At 40.2% G+C, this 25,397-nt stretch overlaps 1 protein-coding gene across 2 annotated transcripts in view; it reads right to left on the bottom strand.

Moving 5' to 3' along the window:
* FOCAD (focadhesin) overlaps positions 1 to 25,397 on the bottom strand; it is a 315,705-nt gene that overhangs the window by 138,559 nt on the left and 151,749 nt on the right. The window lies entirely within an intron of this gene.

Genomic DNA, 25,397 nt, shown 5'->3' with positions numbered 1-25,397 from the left:
GAGCGCACTAAATAATAAAGATTAAGATACAAAAAAACACTTCTCACAGTGTGGTTTACAACATGAACAATCAAAACAAGAGAGTGAATAATTTGAGTATCCTACAACAGGAAATTTACTACGTTACAGCCACATGTTCATTCAATTTGATGTGAGAAGTAGACACATGACTTGGTGCCCACAGTGAACTACGAGATGAAGAAACGGATTAAAAAAGAATATATAATACATCCCTTTAACATAGTATGATCTCTTTTTTGTTAGATACATATCACTGAGGTTTAGAGGTGATTTTTAAAATCGTTTCCTCAGTTAGAACTTATTTATGACTTTCCTACTACATACATATAATACCTGAGTATTATTTTAAAGGAAATACATAGCCATTTTATGGATTTGAGCCTTAATCATTTTTCCATAGTTAACATTAATATGATTCTTCCATTTCCCTATAGTTTACATAAAGAAAAAAAAAAGATCTGGGGCTCCTGGACAGCTCAGTCGTTTAAGCTTCCGACTTTGGCTCAGGTCATGGTCTCACCGTTCGTGAGTTCGAGCCCCGCATCGGGCTCTCTGCTCAGCCCAGAGCCCACTTTGTATCCTCTGCCCCCCCCTCCTATGCCCTTCCCCCCCGCCTTTCGAAGATAAATAAGCTTAAAAAAAAAGATTTATTTTCCTATGACACCTAAAATTAGTGTATTTTTAAAATGATATTTGGCTAAGTGATCATTCTTTGGTAAAAACTAACATTCGTGTTTCTTCTTTCCACACCCCTCAATTAACATTTTACAGGGACACTTGAAAGCTTCCTATATTCTTATCCTACAGAATGAAGCCAAACGTCTTCCACCACACGTGGGAAACCTAATATAATTCCAAACATTTTCTTAAACACCCTCACTGCCAGGCATGATTATCGCTCCTCCTCCCGCAAAGCATAAGCCAGGAATTAACACCTATTCCCGCCACATCAACTTAAAGTATGGCTGGTGATAACTGTACAATCCATAAACACCTACCAGGAAAATAATACTGCACAAAGCTGGAAAACTTCTGAGCGGACGGACTAAAGAGCCTCCTGTAGGGTCTCAAAGCAAATAATAGCCAGTGGCACCTTCAGAGTTTAGATTTAACATGCTACAACGGGGATGAGCCTTGAAAACATTAAGCTGCGTGAAAGAAGCCAGTCACGAAACACCGCATATTATATGACCCCGTGTATATGACACGGAAAGCAGGCAAACCTAGAGAGACTATCAGCCAACTCCAGGTTCGAACCTTGCCTCTGCCACTAACGGGCTGCATGAACTTCAGTTTCCTTATCTGCAAAATGAAGGACAGTATTGGTATTAAGTCAGGATTTGCCAGAGAAACAGAACCAGCAGGAGATGATGGATGGATGGATGGATGGATGGACGGACGGACAGGTGGACAGACAGACAGGGAGAGAGACAGGAAACAACGTGCTGTCAAGCAAGCTGCAGAACCAGGAAAGCTAGTGTTATAATTCAGTCCAAGCCCATGGGTCTGAGAACTAGGGAGCCAGTGGTGTAACTCTCAGAGTCCGAAGGCCCGAGCACCAGGAGCTCCCTCGTCCAAGCAGGGAAGACAGCTGTCCCAGGTTAAGAAGAGAATTTGCCCTGGGGCGCCTGGGTGGCTCAGCCGGTTAAGCTTCTGATTTCCGCTCAGGTTATGCATCTCACAGTTTGTGAGTTCAAGGCCCTCATCAGGCTGACAGTGCAGAGCCTGCTTCAGATCCTCTGTCTCCTCTCTGTGCGCCCCTCCTCCCTCCAAAATAAATAAACATTAAAAAAAAAAAAAAAAAGAACGAGAGAGGGAGAGAGAGAGAGAAAGAAAGAGAGAGAGAAAATTTTGCCCTTTCTTCACCTTTTTGGTCCACTCCCAGCCCTCCATGGGCTGGACACTGCCTCCTCACATATCAGTGAGGGAGGATCTCGGTTCTCAGTCTGATTCAAATGCTAATCTTTACCAGAAACACCCTCCCAGATATCTGAGCATCCCATAGGTCAGTCAAGTTAACACACAAATTTAGTCGTCACAGCATTAATACCAACCTCACAAGGTTACTAGGAAGATGTCTGTAAAAAGACATAAGAGTGGCTGTAAAAAGACCTGAGTGGCTCAGTCGGTTAAGCGTCCGACTTCGGCTCAGGTCATGATCTCGTGGTTTATGGGTTCGAGCCCTGCGTCAGGCTCTGTGCTGACAGCTCAGAGCCTGAAGCCTGCTTCGGATTCTGGGTCTCCTCCTCTCTTTACCCCTCCCATGCTCATGCTCTGTCTCTCTCTTAATAATAAATAAACGATTGGGGCGCCTGGGTGGCTCAAGTCGGTTAAGCATTGATTTCAGCTCACGTCATGATCTCACACTCCATGAGTTTGAGCCCCGCGTCGGGCTCTGTGCTGACAGCTCAGGGCCTGGAGCCTGCTTCAGATTCTGTGTCTGCCTCTCTCTGACCCTCCCTCTTTCATGTTCTTTCTCTGTCTCAAAAATAAATAAACATTAAAAAAAATTTTTTTTTAAATAATAAACGTTTAAAAAAATTAAAAAAAAAAAAAAGACGTAAGATAGTTCCTGGCGAGGCATAAGCGCTCAACTAATGTTCACTTTTGGCATCAGCATTAAGATTACGTTCTGCTTTTAACTTGGGTAGTTTTCCAAAGATGGACCAGACATTCGACCCCCATCCATTTTCAGCACTTGCGTGGCCACCACTCTGCTTCCGACTTTAACCAGCCCTCTTCTGGGTCTGACGGGGATGGGAACACAGGGGGTTCGTGTGGCCTCGGCTTCGTCCACCTGAGCTGGCTGTGCGTACCATCACACTCCCATCGTACCGTTTGGACAATGCTCCCAGGCAAAGAAGAAGCAACCGTACTTCAAAAGCTCTCCTTTCTCCTTCACGCTCTTTTCCCCTCGCTCTTTCATAGCGGACGTCTGGCTGCTAGAGTCGGGGGCTGAAGCTAACACAGTCCCACGAGAGGAAAAGAGGAACCTCAGCCAGCTGACTGCATCCACCGAGGTTGGCTTTACCTTTCCGATGACTCTATGCAGCCTAACCTCCAGGCTGGGGGCAGAAGGCAGGGCTGGGCGGAGCCTCCCTGGGAGAGTGTGTATGCATTTCTCCGCAGTGGCTGCTGAGCTTCAATCCTCAGAAACCTGGTGCAACCACAGATATCTAGATGCGGTATACGGGGCTGCGAGGAGAGCACCCAACACAATCACTGAACGGCCACATCCTCGCCTGGCGTCCCAGAAGGTAACCCAGACGTGTCTATATGAGTGTAGAAGGTTTCGAAGCCTTCACATTACTCCTTACCACAACTTCCCACCCTAGACTACGAGAAAGTAAACGTCAACGTAAAGCTTTTCTTGCAGTAAAAATAATAATAATAATAATGTGTTAGATTTCCTTGCGTTTCCTCATTTGCTACAAGGTGTCATATCCTTTATTCTCGGCTAACTGTCACCAAATCCTCAGTAATGCCTATTAACCTACGTTAGCAGATGTAAAAGGCTCACTTTGATATGTAAGAGTAAAGAATTAAGTTACAATGGTCAATCGTGTTTTCCAAAATAAATGAAGACGTGTATGAAAACTTCGTATCCTGTGCAGAAAAAAGTATAGGTAAATCAACACTCCCACTTAATGCAGGTAGGAGTTCAAAAGGGAGAAATGTTTATGGATGGTCATTTATACCCTTGGGTCAGCGATTCCATTTGTAAAAACTTATTCTAAGGACTTTAAACACTAGAGATATGTACTAAGGTTTAGATCTAAGGACAATCATCATAGCCCTCTAGATGATAGTAAAAAGTGAGAAACAAACAAAATACCCATCAATAAAAGGTTGGAAAAGTGTCATACATGCAATGCACAATGAAATACTATTTAGCCACTAAAATTTATATACATGGGGTGCCCGGGTGGTTCAGTCAGCTAAGCATCTGACTCTTGATTTTGGCTCAGGTCATGATCTCACAGTTCATGGGTTCGAGCCCCACATCGGGCTCTGTGCTGACAACGTGGGGCCTGCTTGGGATTCTCTCTCTCCCCTTTGCTCCCTCATGCTCTCGCACACGCTCTCTCTCTCTCAAAATAAATAAACATAAAATAAACATAAAATAAACATAAAATAAAATAAACATAAAATAAAATAAAATAGTGTATACATATTGCCAGAAAGAGATATATGCAATATATTCAGAGGAAAAAAATCAGATCATATTAAACAGTATGCTCAATACACTCTCATTTTTAAAAATATCTATAGATATACAACCCATCTAGAAAGAAAAAGGTGCAAAGTTATATAGCAAATTGTTTACATTAGATTTATCTCTGGATAGTGACATCATATGCATTTTTTGGTTACACATTTTATGTATCCATATTTTCTGATTAAGAAAATTTTTTTTAATATTTCTTTATTTTTGAGAGAGAGAGAGAGAAAGAGAGACAGAGTGCAAGCAAGGGAGGTACAGAGAGAGGGAGACACAGAATCTGAAGCAGGTTCCAGGCTCTGAGCTGGCAGCACAGAGCCCAATGGGGGGCTCGAACTCATGAACCGTGAGATCATGACCTGAGCCGAAGTCAGATGCCTAACTGACTGAGCCACCCAGGCGCCCCCATATTTTCTGATTTTTGAATAAACATGCCGTGCAATAAAAAAAAAAAAATACTTTAAAACCTCAATACACATATTTCAAAAAGTAAAAATTCATTGTGAGAGTGGAATACAAAACGTGAAATCATAACTTTCCTGGACAATTAGAATGTCTCACAAACGAACTGGCACCAAATCTACTAGGCCAACTCCTCTGTTCAGAACTAGGACTAGAAAGAAACACAGAGAGCTTATTACATCCCCAAAGTAGCTCACAGGAACACAACCATGGAAACCAATATTCACAGCAAGTTATCACGTTCAAATATAGAGGGATGCTTTGGGACAAGGAGAGAAGAAGCCGAGGGGTAAAGAAATTTCATAAAGGAGGAACAGAAACCCATCATTTAACTTCACCATGAACCGGGAAAGGCCTCACTAATAACAACAAAAGTTTTACTAGCATTCTTAGGTTACCTCAGATTCACTCAGCTTGTTCCAAAGCAATGTATAGTCCTGCTTTGTAGAATTCATCACAACTGCAAACAGGAGGTGGACCACGAACGGTTAAACTGCCCGTGTGCTCGGGGCCCCGACCTAAGAGGAGAGTTTCCGAAGGGTATGAACTAGGTCTGTCCTTTACATCATTCTGTCTCTAGCGTCTAACAGTGCCTTGTGCACAGTAGGCACACAAATTTTAGTTGAATAAACGAACACGAATGAATGAATAGAAACAAAAACAGGGTATCCTTTCCTCCACGGGGTCGGCTCAGAAAGCAGACTGTCTTGCTTGGCTCAAGGATGCATGTCACTTGTAACCAGAATCAAGTCCCTCTTTAACACTGTTCTGCAACTGCTGACTCTAAACCCTAGCCACTTCTAAGTGGTTCTTGAGTTTTCTGTGGCTAAAAGGAAATGCTCTTGCTTGCTAAATCTCTAAGCCATTCTCCTTCAGCCCTTTTATTTATCAAGTGGCAGCTGGCTATGTCTCCCCCGCCTTTGGGGGAGGAGGGGACAAGGGGGTAGGGATGGGAAGATGAGTGAGAAGAATTGATTACATTATATGACAAAATACAGAATAAAAGGCAAGGAATTACCCTTGCATTTAAATCCCAACTCTGCCCTGTGGCTCCATATGCCCTTGCAAAAATTACTTATACTCATGGGTCTTAGCTCCTTCACATATAAAATAAGGACAAGACCACCAACCTCACAGAGACGGTGTAATAATGAAATGAAACAAAGTGTGTTACGCTTAGTGCTGTGCCTTGACCGCAACAGGCACTCAATAAATGGCACAGTTGTTTTCTTTGTCTTTGTGGTTATTACATAATGCTATTTGCTCCTAAATTACTCATCTAAAGGCAATTCCTCTAAGTGAATGCTATATCCCAGTTTCTTTAAGTCCTTGTTCTTGCAATGCATTTCCAAAAACCATATATAACAAAAAACCTGAGAAAAGGGATCGTCCTTAACAGACCTCTTCATAAAGATGGCGTGTGATGGCACCTTGGAAAGACATCTTAGTATACGTTAGACTGGAGCAACCTCTAATCCAGTGCCCTATAGACATGCCTGTTTGTACATCTCTACTGGTTAAAAAAAAAAGAGAAAGAAAAAGAAAAATTAGCATACCAGCATATATGCACATTTATTCACATGTTATATACATGAACTCTAAGAAGGAAAATATTAGGCAAAGTTAATTTGAAACAATTGTTCTTAATAAAAGAAAAATGTAGGGCCGCCCGGGTGGCTCAGTCAGTTAAGCATCTGACTTCGGCTCAGGTCATGATCTCATGGCTCGTGAGTTCGAGCCCCGTCTCAGGCTCTGTGCTGACAGCTCAGAACCTGGAGCCTGCTTTGGATTCTGTGTCTCCCTCCTTCTCTGCCCCTCCCCTGCGCATTCCCCCTCTCTCTCTCTCTTTCTCTCTCTCTCAAAACTAAATAAACATTAGAAAAAAATGTAAAACATCTTTAAGTTCAATGAATTTGAACCTCTATGTAATACAGATTTTTTTCAGAGACACTTCCAATCTCCGTACAAAATACTGTCAGTAACTCAGGAAACAACAGATGTTAGCAAGGATGTGAATTCGATTTATCTCTGGAGAGTGACATCATCCTCTTGTGCACTGTTGGTGGCAATGCAAACTGGTGTAGTCACTCTGGAAAACTGTGGAAGTTCCTCAAAAAATTGAAAATAGAATTACCCTACAACCCAGCAATTGCACTACTAGGAATGTATCCAAAGGGTACAAAAATGCTGATTAGAAGGGGCACATACACCCCAATGTTTATAGCAGTGCTATCAACAAGAGCCAAATTATGGAAAGAGCCCAAATTTCCATCAACTAGTGAATAGACAAAGAAGATGTGGTATATATATACAATGGAATACTATTCAGTGATGAAAAAGAAAGAAGTCTTGCCATTTGCAACAATGTGCATCGAAGTGGAAGGTATTATGCTAAGAGAAATAAGTCAGAGAAAGATATAATATGATTTCACTCATATGTGGAATCTGAGAAACTTAACAGATAATCATAGGGGAAGGGAAGGAAAAATAAGATAAAAACAGGGAGGCAAACCATAAGAAACAATTAAATACAGAAAACAAACTGAGGGTTGATGGGAGTGGATTCGTGGTGGGTGGGAGATGGGGAAAATGCGTGACGGGCATTGAGGAGGGCACTGCTGGGATGAGCACTGGGTGTTGTATGTAAGTGATGAATCACAAGAATCTACTCTTTTTTTTTTTAACGTTTATTTATTTTTGAGACAGAGAGAGACAGAGCATGAACGGGGCAGGGTCAGAGAGAGGGAGACACAGAATCCGAAACAGGCTCCAGGCTCTGAGCTGTCAGCGCAGAGCCCGATGCGGGGCTCAAACTCACGGACCGGAAGATCATGACCTGAGCCGAAGTCGGACGCTCAACCGACTGAGTCACCCAGGCGCCCCCACAAGAATCTACTCTTGAACTATACTGTATGTTAGCTAATTTGACAATTAAAAAAAACAAAACAACTTTTCCAAAGCAGAAAAAAAAATACTGTAAATAATATTATCTGCCAGCAAGCACATGAAAAAACACTCAACACCATTAAATCAATGGGAAACCACAATCAAAACTACAGTGAGATACTTCATATCCAATAGAATGACTACAATAAAAAAAAAGACGATTAACAAATGTCGATGAGGATGTGGAAAAATGGAAGCTCTCATACATTGCTGAGAAGAATGCAAAATGGTGCAACCACTTGGGAGAACACTTTGGCAGTTCCATGAAAAATTAAAAACAGTAAGCATATGACCCAGAAATCCCATTCCAAAGTATCCATCCAGAGAACGGAAAATGTAAGTCCATGCAAAAACCTGTGTACAAATCTTCAAAGCCATATTCAAAATAGCCACAGAGTAGAAATAATGCAAATGTTCATCCTTTGATGAATGGATGAATAAAGTTTGCTGTAGCCATGCAGTGGAATATTATTCAGCCACAAAAAGGAGTGAAGTTTTGGCTATGCTTGAAATGTTGTGCTTGAAAATGTTGTGCCAGGTGAAAGAGGCCAGACACAAAAGGCTCTATATTGCATGATTCCACTTACAAGAAAAGTCCAGACTAGGCAAGTCTGTAAAGAAACAAAGTGGTTGCCAGGGACTGTGCTTTTCCCACAGGCAATGGAGAGTGACTACTAATCGGCACAGTTTCTTTGAGAGATCGTACTCATTTCCTGTGGCTGCTGTAACAAATCACCACAAATTTAGTGGCCTAAAATGACAGAAACGTATTATCTTACAGTTCTGAAAGCCAGAGCTCAAAGAAGTCTGACAAAGCTAAAAATCAAGCCATTGATTTCCTTCCTTCTGGGGCTTCTGGAGGAGAAGCTATTTCCTTGCCTGTTCTAGTTTCTGGAAGCTGCCTGTATTCCTTGGATGTATTCATCCTGTATTCAGGATGTCCTCGTCATATCACATTATCTTTGGTCCTTCGGCTTCACGTCACATTCTTTCTCCTTGTCTCCTTCTTACAGGGACAGGTGTGGTTAAATTTAAGGCACCACCCAGATAATCTGGCATAATCTACCCATCTCAAGATCCTTAACTTATTAATCAGATATTCAGAGTCCTCTTTATTACACAAGGTTATATTCATAGGTTCCAGAGATTAGGACCGGAATATCTTTGGAGGCCATTATGCAGCCTACCACAGGAATGATTTTGAAATGTTCTGGAGTATGGTAATGGCAGTCGATGCACAACTTTGTGAATATACTAAAAATCGCTGAATTATACACCTTAACGGTCAACTTTATGGATGTGGATTGTATCTCAATAAGGCTGTTATTTCATTTATTTCCTTAAAAAGACACTGTTGTCAGAAAATGATAGCAATTAAATTGTTTTTTAAAAAAAGACAAATGACTTGTGTGTAGTTGTGCTTAGGCATTACACAAGGGAATAAGGAAATTCCATAAAGTCATGGTTAACAGTGCTTCAGATAAACTTTTCAACAACCCAGACCCAGAATCATCATGTCCAATAAAATAACACAACTACATATATATACATACATATGTATATGTATATATGTACGTATATACATGTATATATATACACACACACATATATAGGACATGTATATATATGTGCATAGATGTATAAATATATGTCCTATATATATATACACACACATATATATATACATACATGTGTATATGTATATATATATATATATAGGACATATATATATATACACATATATATACACGTATGTGTGTATATGTATATATATACGACATATATATATACATATACACACATATATATAGTATATACACACACATTCCACACACATATAAATATATGCAAAATGACTACATACATTTATATATATGTATGCATGTATGCATATATATCTCCTATAAATTCACTTAGCTGATATGCATAAACTGTAATGGACTGCCATAGTGTAACAGAGGAGAGATGATGCTACTCTGTGATAATGAAGCCATTCTTCATTGTGGAACTCTCCCTCTTCCTTTAGAATACCTGGCTACTTTAGGTGACACATGGTCATCTGATGAGAATTATAAGAAACCCATTAATCTACATATTAAATATTATTAAAGCTTAATTTCTCTTTTTGAGATAAAAGATAAATAAGAAACATTCTAGTATCTTCTTCCTATACCTCATGGGTAGGCTTGCACGCAATCCACTTGGGAGATTGCTGCTCTTGCCACTGGTCCCAAACATCACTGCACGTCATCGCACTGGGGAAGTCATTAAACAACAACCAACCAAACAAACAAACAAAAAACAGCTTTCGCTTCGTCTCTAGAGATTCTGATTTAGTAGCTCAGACTTCCCACAAACTTTTGAACACTCTACATACTAAAAACTATCACCACTCATTTTTCTGTGAAGTCCTTAACTTTCATAAAGTAGCTAAGCCAAACAAGTGCCAGCGAAGGAAATATACCCCAACTGAAGTTTTAAGTATAATATAATGAAACAAAGTCAATGATACTCTTTTATTTGACCTGTATTTCGACCATGTCAAACCAAAGTCATTTCATGTCAATTTGCTTAAGTAAGTTACTTTGTCAAATGACCACTTACGTAAGTAGAGGCAATGTGGCATGGCTCTGAAGCAAAAAGAATGGTACCCCTGAGACTATCTTATCCATTCATGCTGAATTAGAACCTAGGTCAACACATTCCACCTTGCTATCGTGAGAAAAATTAAGTCAAGCTTTTCATAAAGGTCAAAAGCCAGACCACGTGACTTGTAGTACGAACTCATGGAAATCATAAAAGTAATATATACTCAAAACACGAAAAAAAGCTTTAGAATGACATCCAACTAACAGTACCGTCCACAAACGAACAAATCCTTTACTGTAAAGAGTCTCCCAAACTTAAAACTAAAGAATTACAACAGAATGCATATATTACCTCTTCTAAATACAACTTCCAGAATTGCAGGCGTGTTAGAGACGTATGGAGTAATTCTGTACCGTTGTGGAGACTTATCAAATTCTTACTGTCGTAATTCCAAATATTTCCGAAGCAAGTTAACCACCTTTCACCAATACGTGATTTTAGTCATCCAATCAAGGTGAAGTCTAATACGGAACTGGTGTTTCCAGAAATGAGCCTCTTAGCGATATTTTATCTTAGGCAATGAGAGGGTGAGATACTTCTGTTTTTATCTGTACGTTTACATGGCACAGAGATGAGTTTAAGCACCACAGATAATAATCCCATTTTTGATCAAAGTTTAATTCTGGGTCACTTAAGGGTAACACTGAATAAAATCTTTTTCAAAACAAACCTTTTAAGTTCTTGGAAGGCACCCAAATGATGCTTTCAGTAAGATCTCAAACATCCATAAAGCCTTTCAGACATTAACGCTATTTAGTCTACTGCCCTGATTCAGTAATTCCCTCTCTACACCCCATGTCCCCATTTACCCCCCCAAAGGAAAACTCACCCCTTGTATAAGCTTAAACCAATATATTTTACTCACTGGAATGGTGGAATGGTACACAGCCAGCATCATTTTAGTCACGTCATTATTTCCAGCTCAGTGGCATTTATTCAGATGAGCACAATTCACAACCACTGAGCCCAGCTCTTCTGATGTTAACTGGCATCATTGAAACCCTCCCAATGTCCAACTTGTTTGATCTTTTAAAGAATGCCCTGGGTTTGTGACCGAGAGCCGGAAACTCACGGCTGGATACCCCGAACAGCGTTCATGTTCAGTCACAGACTACTCACATCAGTTAATAATCCTCAGAGACCATGATTCCAGTACAAGAGAGAAAACTTTTCACACCCAAATTCTTTACACACAAAAATAAACAGAAAATTGGATTAGGATAATGTAGAGGGGGGCCAGGGGAGCTCCTAAATGTGGTAACTTCAGACGTTGAAATCACAAGTTTTTCAAAGTATTTTTAAAAGATCATAGCATTAAAGGGCAGATAGCAGAGGAAAGGGGGGCTGAAGTAGAAAAGCAAAAACAAGGGAGGTGGGTGGGGCGCTGGGAGAACCGGGTGATGGGGACTAAAGGGAACACTTCTGAGGAGCCCTGAGTATGCACAGAACTGTTGAATCATTATATGGTACACCCGAAACTAATAGAACACTGTATGTTCACTACACTGGGATTACAATAAAAACTTAAAAAAAAAAAGAAAAGAAAAACAGGATGTTAAATTCCAAGACCTCAAATTTCAATTTTCCTTATTATAAGTTTTGATATAGTGCTCAATGTGAAATGATCTCCAAATACTTCTTAAAAACAAAAAAAAAGAGAGAGAGAGAAAGAATAGTGGGAAGCTTAAGTCTTTTCTAGTTAAAGAAAAAAACGCCAATATTTTTATTTTCCCGCCCATTTCACACATCCGTGGGCGCCGAACAGTATTCCACCGTACAAAAATATAAATAAATAACACAGTTAAATTTTTATGTTGAAAATGAAAAACCATACTGAAAAATCTACTTACGGGGTGACCAAGTAAATGTTATAATATCCCACAAATGTTTAATAAAAGGCAAGTTCCTGGTGTCCTTTTAAAGTTAAAAATAAGGCCAAACTACAACCACAAGTGCAAAGGGTCATTGTGCAGGATATAAAAAGCTCAGCATGGAAATAGATTCAACAAATGTACAAAAAGCGTTTTCATGCCCAGAAAGAACTGAAGGCATCAAAAAACATGCCCCAACTACAAATAACGCAGAGCTCGGTTCAAAAAGACCAGCAAATTCCTTCCCTAATGCACGGCAAATTAAACTTAATCAAATCCTCTGCAAGGTTGAACAGGCAATCCACCTTTAAATGTCCCCACAAACAAAACGGAAGAACAACAAAAGCGGTTCCAGGGTGTAATAAATACTGAATCCACAGTAGGCGACAGAATCCTTACTGTACACAGCTGAGAAAACCTGCCGTGGGACAATGGATCACATTTCCATATTAAATTATATTTATCACGCTGAAAAATGCTTCAACAAAATACAGGATTTCTATTGGCCACTTCTGTACCACACTCACTCCCTAAAACCTTTCAAACCTGCTGAGTCCCATTGAAAATCGTTCCCACCCCATGGTGCTCCGAAGGAGCCGTTAGACAAAGAGCTGGGATGATGAGAGAGGGCAGGACAACTACCTTCCCCCGTGATTTCAGAAAATAAATCAATAAAAGAGGATAGAATAGCCAAAACATAACCTTGGCATAGGGTATTTCCGGGAAAATCACTGCTGTGACAAATGGCCTGAAGTGAACTCTTCCAGCGGTCAAGAATCCCCAGGAAAGGCCCCTCCCCTCCTTATCTATTGCTCAATTGTACAATACTCCGCTTTGAAAATACGACACCCTCTTGGAGCTGGGCGAGATGAAAGAGCTTTTCTTCATGATCCTGCAACGCCTATTAATTTTTGCTACAACAGACTCACAGCTGATTAAGAAAACAGAGGGCTAGCACTGCCTCACATTCCCATCTCAAGACTCGAGAGAGAAAATGTTAAAAGTGAAGGAGTCCTCCTTTTCAGGACAATGTATTGATTTTCATTGCTGCACACACTGTAGCAGTCCCCCCCCCCCCCCGCCTCCCCAACTGCAGGCAATTTGTTTAGACTGGAAGTTATTTTCCTCCTTGAAACAGCAGCAATGCTAGGAGATTCCGATGCACGCACCGGATTATCTTCCAAAAATATTATGACTCATTCACCACCACCGAGCACAGGTTTAGAGATCAGTGGCTTATGTCACAAAACAAACTGTCCCAAAGTATAACTCACACTTGTATCACAATTGGGAAAGCAACATGATCGAATGAGAAATGCACAAGACTTACAGTCAAACCGCATTCAAATCTCCATGTTACCACCCATTTCTGTGTCAATTTAGACGCTACTTAGACTCTCTACCCTCATCAGCAAATATCACCTATAGTATAAGGTTATTACGGAGTTTAATAATGGATGTCAAATGCCATATGTGGTAACTAGCATTTAAAAATATAGCTTTTATAGCTTTGTTTTATTAAAGTATAACATACTACAAAAAGCACAGACCTCAATTGTAGAATTCAATGAACTCTGGCAGATGTATACAGTTAAAACCACCGCCCCAATCAAGATGGACAGACCATGGAAATAGAATGTGAACCACATATTCAATTTTAAATCTCCGAGGAACCACAGGAGACAGATGAAATTAACTTGAATATATTTTATTTAACCCAATATACCCCAAATATTATCATTTCAATATATACTGATTTTTAAAATATTAGCAATGTGGTATTTTACTCTTTTTTTTTCATAAGGCTTCGATGGGCCGTATATTTTACATTTACAGCATATCATAATCTGAATGAGGCATATTTCAAGGGCTTACAAGTCATATGTAGCTAATAGCTACCGTATTACCAGTGCGGATATGGACCACAGTCCAGGAATGTCCTTAGTCCCCTTTCTCTATCCTCCACTTCCCCACCCCAATCAACCACTATGCTGACTTCTGTCCCCATAGAATAATTTTGCCTATTCTTGAATTTCATAAAAATGCAACGTGACTGGCTTTGTGACTGGCTTCTTTCACCGAACATGTTCTCAAGATTCATCCGTGTTGTCCCAAGAAGCAGGGTACATTCCTTTTTATTACTGCATAGCATCGCACTGTACAAATATGTCACAATCTGTTCACCCGTCGACCAGCTGATGACCATTTGGGTTGTTTCCAAATACATTACCATTAATAAACCTGAAATGAACATTCTTGTACAGTGGAAATGCTGGATCATAAAGTAGGTTTATGTTCATCTTTACCAAAAAACTGCTGAATACTCTTCCTCAGTGGTTGCATCATTTTATATTCCTGACAACAACGTAGGAGATACTCACACCTTCTCTAATATCGGGTATTGTCGGTCTTTTTAATCTTAGTGATTGCAGTGGGGTATATGTTTCCAGATGACCAACAAGGTTGACCTTTTTCCATGGTGACCAGCCGATCATAGTGGTTTGGACAGATGAAAGGAGAGTTGTTACAAAGACAAACTGAGATCGCTTATATGAAATTACTTGTAATAGTAAAATAAGGGACACCCTTGGGGTGCCTGGGTGGCTCAGTCGGCTGGGCATCCGACTTCGGCTCAGGTCACAATCTCACAGTTCGTGGCTTCGAGTCCCGAGTCGGGCTCTGTGCTGACAGCTCGGAGCCTGGAGCCTGCTTTGGATTCTGTGTCTCCCTCTCTCTCTGTTATTCCCCTGCTTGCGCTCTGTCTTTCTCTCTCAAAAATAAAGATTCAAAAAAATTAAAATAAAATATATTAAAATAAGGGACATCCTTGCAAGGACTACCTGAGTCAGGCAGGTCATATAAATCCAGAAGCCAAGGAACAGTAGCAAATTAGAGCACATGCTCGTCTAAAGGAAGTTGCTACGTGCTACTTAGCACCAAGTGGTCATTGCCATGTGGTAAAGCAGCCCGGGTACTTCAAGATGTTCCTGTATTATCAAGAAAGAGTAGATAGCCGTCTTTTTCTTTTTCTTTTTCAAGATTTTTCTTTTTAATGTTTATTTATTCTTGACACACAGAGAGAGAGACAGGCATGAGTGGGGGAGGGGCAGAGAGAGAGGGAGACACAGAATCCGAAGCAGGCTCCAGGCTCTGAGCGGTCGGCACAGAGCCCGACGTGGGGCTCGAACTCACAGATCGTGAGATCATGACCTGAGCCGAAGTCGGACGCTCAACCGACTGAGCCACCCAGGCGCCCCTCTTTTTCAAGATTTTATTTTTAAGTAATCTTCACACCCAACATGGGGTTTGAACTCACCACCCAGAGATGTAGAGCTACACATTCCACCGACTGAGCCAGCCAGGTGCTTCTCTTTTTCATTAACATTAGAATTTAAGATATTAATCCCAGGATAATCAAACAAAAGAGGCCCTAAGTTTTCAAGCTCTAATTTATAGAAATGTTGGTTTTTATGAAGACAAACATCCTTAGTATGGTAAACATTACACCATTCAGGATTGTTATTAATTACTGGTCAAACAGTAATTAAAGGACACCTAGTGAGACAAGGGTTGGCAATGTCCCAAAAGCAGATGACAAAATCATTTTGAGCAGCAAGGCAACAATGCCCCAAAGAAAGTTCGAAAGAAACAACTGGCCAGGGCAGCCCTTCTTTCCTAGCAACGCTCCTCTGTGACCAAATGTTCTTATGTTCTCATTCTTAAAGGACTATCCACATCATGTGCATTTTTTAAGAATGTAGGTAACAGCTAATAATGCTCCAGTGGCCATGGCTACCTAGAAGTCTCTGCATTATTTGGGGAGAAGAGAAGAAAGATGTTGGTAAAACAGTACAGCTTCTTTGGAAAACAGTCTGGCCATCACTCACCCGGTTCAACATAGAGTTATATGATCCAGCAAATGCACTCTTAGATAGACAGCCAAGAAAAATGAAACATATGTCCACACAAGACCGTGCACATGAATGTTCATAGCAACATGATTCATAATAGCCAAAAAAATGGGAAAAACCCAAATGTCCACCCCCTAATGAATGGATAAATAAATCGTGGTATTACCCAGCTATAAAAAATATTGTAGGGGTGTCTACAGTCAGTTCATTAAGCATCCCACTCTTGATTTCAGCTCAGGTCATGATCTCATAGTTCATGAGATCAAACCCCATGTCGGGCTCTGTGCTGACAGCATGGAGCCTGCTGGGGATTCTCTCTTTCTCTTTCTTTCTATGTCTCTGTCTCTCTGCCCCTCCCCTGCTCATGTTCTCTCTCTCTCTCTCAAAATAAGTAAAAATTTTTTAACATTGCAAAACAAATAATATATTGATACATGCCACAGCATAGATGAACCTTGAAAACATTATGCTAATGAAAAGCCAGTGACAAAAGGCCACCTATTATATGGCACCTTTTATATGAAATGTCAAGAAAAGGGAAATTTATAGAGACAGAGATATGGAGATATGTGTACTTAACACAGTGTTCTCTCCTCCTAGACTGTGACTTCCTAGGCCCAAAATGGCTCATAAATCTTTATACCCAGAGAGCCTTGAACATCCTGGCTTAAATTGTCAATATTTTTATTTTAAGGTTAACGCTTTTTGTTTTCTGCCTAAGGAATCCTTGCCTAAAGTTTTCTGTGGTGGCCACAGGGTTTGAGGGGGAAGCCACACCATGACCTCCTCCCTTTCTCTCCTCCCCACCTCTACTCATCAGAGGATGAATAAATGACAATGTGGCAGAACACTTCTGAAAGGCTTCCAACCCTTTCTACTTGAACTTCTTCTGGAAAAGGCAGCAAACTGCATGAGATTAGGAGACGAATGGACCCCTTTTATACCTACAACCCATAAATCTATAAAGTAAAACAAGGACTGTTTTGTTTTATATATATATGGGCCACCTGGGTGGCTCAGGTGGTTAAGCGTCCCACTTCGGCTCAGGTCATGATCTCGCTGTTGGTGAGTACACGCCCCACGTCTGGCTCTATGCAGACAGCTCAGAGCCTGCTTTGGTTTCTCTGTCTCCCTCTCCCTCTGCTTTGTGCTCTCTCTCTCTCTCAAAAATAAATGTTTAAAAATATATACATAAAAGCCAAAAAATGCTGAAGTTTGGATTTAATATGATCTCAACAAGATGAATTTCAAAAGCACTCATAACAATACACAAATGATATAAAACTAAAACTAAAATATACTTAACTTTTCATAACTTCCACTTAAACATCTATATTGAATTAAATCACCACTCTGCCTCCTTTATTAATAATTCTCCAACGCCCTAAAGCTAAATGTACATAGGCAAGCTCACTACGGGGAAACAATGTAGATTTTTCGTCTCCTTAATGACAACTTGTCATTTTAGGACATAAGGGATTATGGGCTCCTGGTAGCAAGCAGAATGTTCCTGACAAAAGAAATGCTACGCTGAAGTTAATGAGGTAGTGACACAACTGAACTGTTCTCCCTGGTGACAAATAATACTGGCAGAAACTTGGGTACAAATTGCAACACTCTTCCTCTTTCTCATGCCCAGGTAAACGTGGAAAGTTACTACAACAATAAGTGAACTATTTAATAAGATCATAAAAATATCCTTAAAATTCTAAAATATTTATTCTAAGAACATAATCCAAAAGAAAGTTAAAACTTTACCCCTGTCATGACTTCCTAGACTATTAACTACAAAGCGGGGAAAGTGGGAAGCAACTAAAAACCCAATCAAAAATGAATTATTTGATTACTGATGATACTTTTGCTCAATGGGATTAAGTCATTACAATATGTAACAACATCGAAAATATTCCTAGCCATGGGGCGCCTGGGTGGCTCAGCCGGTTAAGTGTCTGACTCTTGATTTTGGCTCAGGTCATGATCTCATGGTTGTGACACTGAGCCCCACATAGAGTTCTGTGCTGGGCATGGACCCTGCTTAAGATTCTCTCTCCCTCAAAAACAAAACACAAAACAAAAAACAACGATTCTCTCTCCCTCTCCCTGGCCCACCCACCTCATGAGCACTTGTGCTCTCTCTTTAAAAAAAAAAAAAAAAAAAAAAAAAAAATCCCAGTAAAATGTAGAGAAGGTAGAAAAAATATATTTGTAAAGAATACAATGGAAAGGAATACGAACAAAATGAAAACGCTTTTGTGACAAGTTTTTCATTTTTTTCATTATTCAAAGTAAATGTGATGCTCTAAAAACCAAATGTCTACAGAGTGATATAAAAACACTGCAGCGCATCTTTCAAGCTTATCATCTAATTTTTAATCAGTAAAAACACTACGAACAATTTATCTCATAATATCTTTTTCATTAGGATCTTTATGCAAAGCCTAAGTTATGTAAAAATCTCGTGCAGTAAACCAATCACAAAGGAAACGGAGAAGACGTGTGGAAAATGAGTACAAATATCACACTCATAAAAAGATTTCTTGAATAATATCACACCATAACAAGGTCAACTGAACACAAACACGACTAATAAAAACACATAGTGGTAGTTTGTGAATTATCTCTCAACAAAGCTAGGGTTTTTTTTTTTTTTAAGGTGATTAAGATGTAGACTTTGAATTCAGACAGATCTGGGGGCACCTGGGTGGCTCAGTAGGTTAAATACCAGACTTCAGCTCAGGTCATGACCTCACAGTTTGTGGGTTTGAGCCCGGCATCAGGCTCTGTGCTGATGGCTCAGAGCCTGGAGCCTGCTTCGGATTCTGTGTCTCCCTCTCTCTCTGCCCCTCCCCCACTTGTGCTCTGTCTCTCTCAAAAATAATAAACATTCAAAAATTTTTAAATTAAAACAAATGAATTCAGACAGATCTGGGTTTGAATCTTGGCTCTATCAAGCGTTAACTTAATGACCTCTGGCAATTAATTTAACCACTGTCAGCCTCCCAGAAGAAAACAGTACCTTGCACTCAGAAGGCTTTTTTTTTTTTTTGAGTAAGATTAAATGAGATAATAAATATAATGATTGTAGTATATAACGGTTACTATACAGAAAACACTCAGTAAATCAGTATATGTTTACTAATACTATTATTAAAACATCTCTGATCGTTGTACATAAACCAAAATGAAAACATTCTGCTAATTTCATTAAAAACAAAGAAAACGTAATATGTAGACAGAGTAGTAAAATGGAACATATGGGTCTTCCTCTAATGTTTCATATGGTTTGATAAGCTCCCTTTGTAGCAAAAGGTCCATAAAAAAGCTCGTGATTTCCCAGTCTCCTTTACTTTGAAGTACAAGAACATTTACTAATCATTCCTATAGGAACAAAATGTAACTTGGCTGACAAGGCAAGTTAAATGCTATAAAGAAGAAAATAGTCAAAGGATCAGAATAGACATTTCTCCAACAAGACACAGAAGTGGCCAAGAAACATAAGAAAAGCTTAGTATCATCCGACAAATGCAAATCAAAGCCTTAAATGAGATCCCACTTCGCATGCACTAGGATGGCTACAGTTAGAAAAAAGGAAAAAGGGGTGGCGCCTGGGTGGCTCAGTCACTTGAGCATCTGACTTCAGCTCAGGTCATGATCTCACAGTTCAGGAGCTCAAGCGCCACATCAGGCTCTCTGCTGTCAGAGTGAAGCCAGCTTCAGATCCTCTGTCCCCCCTCTCTCTGCCCCTCTCCCACTTGCATGCATGCACGTAAGCGTGCTCTCTCTGAAAAACATTCAAAAAACGAAAGAAAGAAAAAAAGGGGGAAAAAAGGCAGCTAAGAAGAAGTGTTGCCGAGGAAGCAGCGAAATTAGAACCTTCATACACTGCTGGTGGGAACGCTACATGGCACAGCCATTTTGGAAAACAGTCTGGCAGTTTCTTAAACAGTTAAACATAGAGGGAGCATGGGACCCAGCACTTCCATTCTTGGGTGTGTACCTCGCCAACAGGAACACATAGGTTTATGCCAAAATCTGTACACGAATGTTCATAGCAGCGTTATTCATAGACCAAAAAAAAAAAAAGGAAAACATTCATTGACTGATAAATGGGTAAAATGTAGAGCAGCCATACAGAATATTACCCAACCATAGAAATAAATGATGTACTGATACATGTTATAACATTGACGATGCTTGGGATTCTCCCTCTCTGCCTCTCTCTCTCCCTCTCCCTCTCTCCCCTTGCAGGCACTCTGACTCGCTCTCAAAATAAGTAACAATACACTTTAAAAAAGAAAAAGGAAATTAAGGCAAATGGGGATGGAATGGGGCAAAAAGTGATGAGATGAGAAGCCTGAATGGAAAAAAATATGAAAAAGATAACGCAAAAATATTAATTTTCCTTTTAAAATGGCAAACCCTCAGCTTGAAGGCAGAGGAAGGTTCTTCTTTCAAGCTCATATTTTTCAAAGGAAGGAAGCCTCAAACTAACAAGAGTGTCAGACTCAGAGCGAGTCTTAGATCTACTTTCCTTCTCTTTCATTTCTGAGCCATGTGAACCTTGTAAAGTTACTCGAATTACCAGAGCCACTGTTTCTTCAAAATAAAATGAATTCCCCGGGGGCACCTGGGCGGCTCAAGTTGGTAGAGCATCGGCTCTTGATTTCAGCTCAGGTCATGATCCCAGGGTCCTGGAATTGAGCCCCCTATCTGGCTGTAGCACTGAGCTTGAAGCCTGCTTGAGATTCTCTCTGTCTCTTTCTCTCTCTGCCCTGCTCCCCTGCTCGCTCACTCTGTTAAAAAAAAAAAAAAAAATGAATCCCCACATCACAAAACGTCCAAATTCACATTAGGTACCCAAGAAGTGGTAGCTGTAACTTTTCACATAGTTCCGTGTACAAAAACAAACAGCAAACAAAAACCATGTGTGAAGTCCTAAATCAATAACCAATAGTGTTAAGGAAAGAGTACGTTTCTTCTCCAGTTCCCGAATGGAAACTACAGTCTCGTCTTTGTAATTAACCAAGATTCCTAGAATTTCCCCTTTCTAATTGTTTAGTAAAGCGGCACAGAAGAACCCCATATTGGAACCACAATCTTCACCTTGACAGAGCTGACATTTACATGGAATCCATCCTTTCAATCTCTCACTGGAGACCATGATAAATGATTAAGCAGCAGTCATTGCAGGCTTAATCTCGCCCTCCAGGACAAATGAATTTCAGGACTGTGACTCCAAACCTGAGGGGTTCCCTGCCAACCTTCAGAAAAAGAGCTCTGCTTCCTATACAAAGGCAAGGATGGGAAAGCCCAACGAAATCCAATTTGGGATGGTCTTCCAAATGAGGTACTTTCCGAAAGATAGGGTTGTTCAATGTTACTCTCTTTTCCCCACTGGTTTCTAAAATTTCACTGTTTCAGGCTTTCTACATTCCTAATTATATTTGACAGTCAAGGATCTAAAAAGCAGTGGATAGACAAATTACTACCAAATGCTACTGGGAAATAGATTTAGAACGATGCTGAATATTTTCATTCTTGAAACGCTTGGCAACCATCAATGTTTCACACATGATATCAATTAGAAGACAGAATAAATGGCCTCACAGAACGCATGCTGGCTTCTGTGGATAGCATGCTGGCAGGAAAAAAAAAAGGAGAAAAAGACTAGGCCAAACTTAGTGGATGTGGCCTGGTGAGAGCCACCAAACTGAGTATATTTTTGCAACTTTAACACACATCGCAGGACATAACAGCAGCAGCTTCACAAATAATGAACACATACCAAAAAAAGCTTGGAAAGGCTTAAACAAAACCCAAAGATGTATTAATTACCATCAAGGCTCATCAAGGGGAAACAGATTATTCCTACTTATTTAAATGAACATAGAGCTATTCATTACCAAACATTTTTTTTTTTAAGAGCGTATTTCTGTTGCCAAAATTAACTGTGATGCAGTCAGTTTGAACAAATTCCACAACCTGGGACACTTGTACTATCCATGAGGAAAAGATGGTAAATAACACTATTTACCTCTAGTAAATACCAATAAAATAGTGGAGTTGTCCCCCAGACAAGAAAGATGAAAAATAAGGGATGAGATGGGCCACCTGGGTGGCTCAGTCGGTTAAGCGTCCGACTCTTGATTTTGGCTCAAGTCATCTCACAATTCATGAGTTCCAGCCCCACGCTGGCAGTGTGGAGCCTGCTTGGGGTTCGTTCTCTCTCTCTCTCTCTCTCTCTCTCTCTCTCTCTGTCCCTCCCCTGCTCTTTCTCAAAATAAATAAATAACCTTTAAAAAAAGAAAAAGAAGGAAATGAAAATAAGTATTCTTTTTTTTTTTGTTTTGAGTGAGAGAGAGGGAGAGCAGGGGAGGGGCAGGGAGAGAAAGGAAGAGAGAGAGAATCCTAGGCAGGTGCCACATCCCCAGCCCAGAGCCCAATTCAGGGCTTGAACTCACAAACTATGAGATCGTGACATTAATCAAGGGTCAGACACTTAACCAACTGAGCCACCCAGGTGCCCCAGAAAATATTCTTTGTAATAAATGAAGTTAACGGATTGGGGCTGTTGTTTTATGATTTATTCTCACAGAAAGGATTAAAAGAGGTTAGCGTGCCTTTGTTAGAAAGACACGTAGGATTTCTTCTTTCATTTGCAACATGGCAGTTGAAGTGTTTTAAAAGCAAGTTTTTGATAAAAATATCATGTGGGATTTGGATTTCATAACATGAAAAGAAACAGAAGGGGAAGGGGTGAGACACAATGGAAAAGTGACATGCCTTTAACCAAGCAGAGGAACAAGTATTAAGGTATCAAAGTAAGACACAAGCCTCCTTAATTAAAATACCTAGACATGATGTCTCCATTCCTCCACAAGACGGTGGAATGTGAGAAGCAAAGAAGCTGCTGTAGGCTGAACATTCGTATCCCCTCCAAAATTCATATATTGAAATTGTAATTCTCAAGGCGATAGTTTTAGGAGCTAGGATCTTCAGGGGATGGCTAGGTCATGAGGGTAGAGCCTTCATGACTGGGATTGATGCCCATATAAAGAGACTCCGGAGAGCTATCCTTCCCTTTCAGCATGTGAGGTTATGGCAAGAAGAAAGTTATCCATCAAGATAGTGGTCCACGAACCAAGAAGCAGGCTCTTACCAGACACTGAATCTGGATCTCAAACTTACCAGCCTCCAGACCATGAGAAATAAATGTGTGTTAATAAGCTACCCAGTTTAAGTTATTTGTGTTACGACAACCTGAATGGATTTACACAGCATATGGCACTATGGGTAGAAGTTTGGATTGGGGGAATAGATTTCAACCATCTCAAATTATCTCCTTTAAGTATAGAAAGAGGCAACAAGAGCTTCAGCACTGAAAGGACAGGATCCCATTTGCAGGAAGAAGTCAAGTCACTATCATACATGAGCTGTAGAGAAAAGATTAAACAAGAAACAAATGACTTTGAACCTCCTTGATGGCATGGACTATATCAAACTGCGTACCAACTTTTCAGGAGCAAACTCAACATTTAAAGAGTACCCGTGTGGGTAGACATTATACCAGGTATGTTGTGTGTGTGTGTGTGTGTGTGTGTGTGTTGAGTAATCTTTTATCTTCATTTGAAGAAACAGAGGCTCAGAGGTTAAGTAAACTAACCAAAGGACACGTAACTAGTAACTGGTATATATACCAGGTACAGTCCCATGACTGCCCCAAAACGAAAATGCTTCCTACCACATCAGGCAACATTTTTCCTATCTCCAGTACTTACTCAAGTTAATGATATCTTAGAGAAACGGAATGAGAAAACTAACGCCACACACTGAGCATTTCTTATGAGTTAATAAGCATCTATAGACAACAGAGCTGTTGAATGGGTGGAGAACACAATGGAATTACAGCCCCAGTCAGACAAAATTACCATTCGTTAGAGGGAAAAAGTTAATTTCGGAAATGAGCTGATTTCTGTTTGGAAAAAATAATGAAAAGGAAATACTCCCAAAATGGTAACAGTGATCACCATTCAGAGGTAAACGTATACAATTCTCTCTTTTCTCAAAGCTTCTACTGAAAACACATTTCAAAATAACGTTTAGAATTATTTATTATGAAAGTAATATAATTATTAAAGTGACACTTTGCAATTCCGGATGACTAACTGACACAGTAAAGAACAAAAGTCCTTGGTCACGTATAGTAGTCCCCTGCTGTAATATGAAACCCTTAACAACTCTGTCAACTACTGGGCATGTGGTCTAAAAGCATTGCCCTTAGCACGCATTTGTTTCTAAACAGTGACAGTGCTTGCTCTCTGCTAAAATAAGTGTTTATCCAAGAGAAAATTACTTTTAGGAGCGCCTGGGTGGCTCTGTTGGTTAACCGTCCGACTTCAGCTCAGGTCGTGATCTCACGGTTTGTGAGTTCGAGCCCCTGTCGGGCTCTGTGCTGACAGCTCAGAGCCTAGAGCCTGATTTAGATTCTGTCTCCTCTTCCCTCTGTCCCTGCTCACTTTGCTCTCTCTCAAAAACAAATAAACGTAAAAACATTAAAAAAAGGAAAAAAGAAAGAAAATGAGTTTATTCTCATACCAAAATCCTGAGTGAACAACCTCCCTCCAAGGACTATTTTCCTCATTTATAAAATGATGTTATAACCCCTCTATTGCAGAATTAATGAGGAACATAAATGGAAAGTACTTTGCACAAGAACCTGGGCATATAAACACTCAATACAGTCACTGCCTGTATTATTGAATCATTATATTCATTATCATATCAACCATAATTGCCATAAGCTAAGAGAATTCCACCTAGTCTCAGTCACTAAAAGACTACAATTGTGTAAGTATGTTCACTGTGCGAAGACTTTGGTTCGGTTGATAAATGATCACTGACATAATTACCGCATTTCTCCAAAACGGTTAAGGATTCTCTCTGCTGTGTTGTGATTAGGGGAGTGGTATAGAGTTCAGGAAACGATTTGGAGGCTCAAGTCTAACATCAATCCATCCTACCCAAACTGATCACCAGGAAAGAAACAATCCTTGGCCAGTCTTCGGGCCAACAATCGTTTTTGCTGGCTATAAAACTCCCGCTGGCTTATGCCAATCCCTTCTCCTCTGCTTCTTAAGCCTCTCTGATCACCAAACTAAGAAGCAAACAGACTCAAGCGCTCCTGGAGCCTAACTTTCCCTTCTATGTTAACAACGACGACAAGTAAGAACAGGGAACAGCATACAGTGGTTTTCTTTAGCCTCTGGAGCACATCCACAGAACCCGACACTTCAAGACTCCCCTCCAGAAAGGATT

The sequence above is a fragment of the Prionailurus bengalensis genome, chromosome D4 (assembly GCF_016509475.1).
Source record: "Prionailurus bengalensis isolate Pbe53 chromosome D4, Fcat_Pben_1.1_paternal_pri, whole genome shotgun sequence".
Classification (NCBI taxonomy): domain Eukaryota; kingdom Metazoa; phylum Chordata; class Mammalia; order Carnivora; family Felidae; genus Prionailurus; species Prionailurus bengalensis.
The sequence above is the reverse complement of the archived record's forward strand: the minus strand, read 5'-3'. Positions and strand labels throughout refer to the sequence as shown.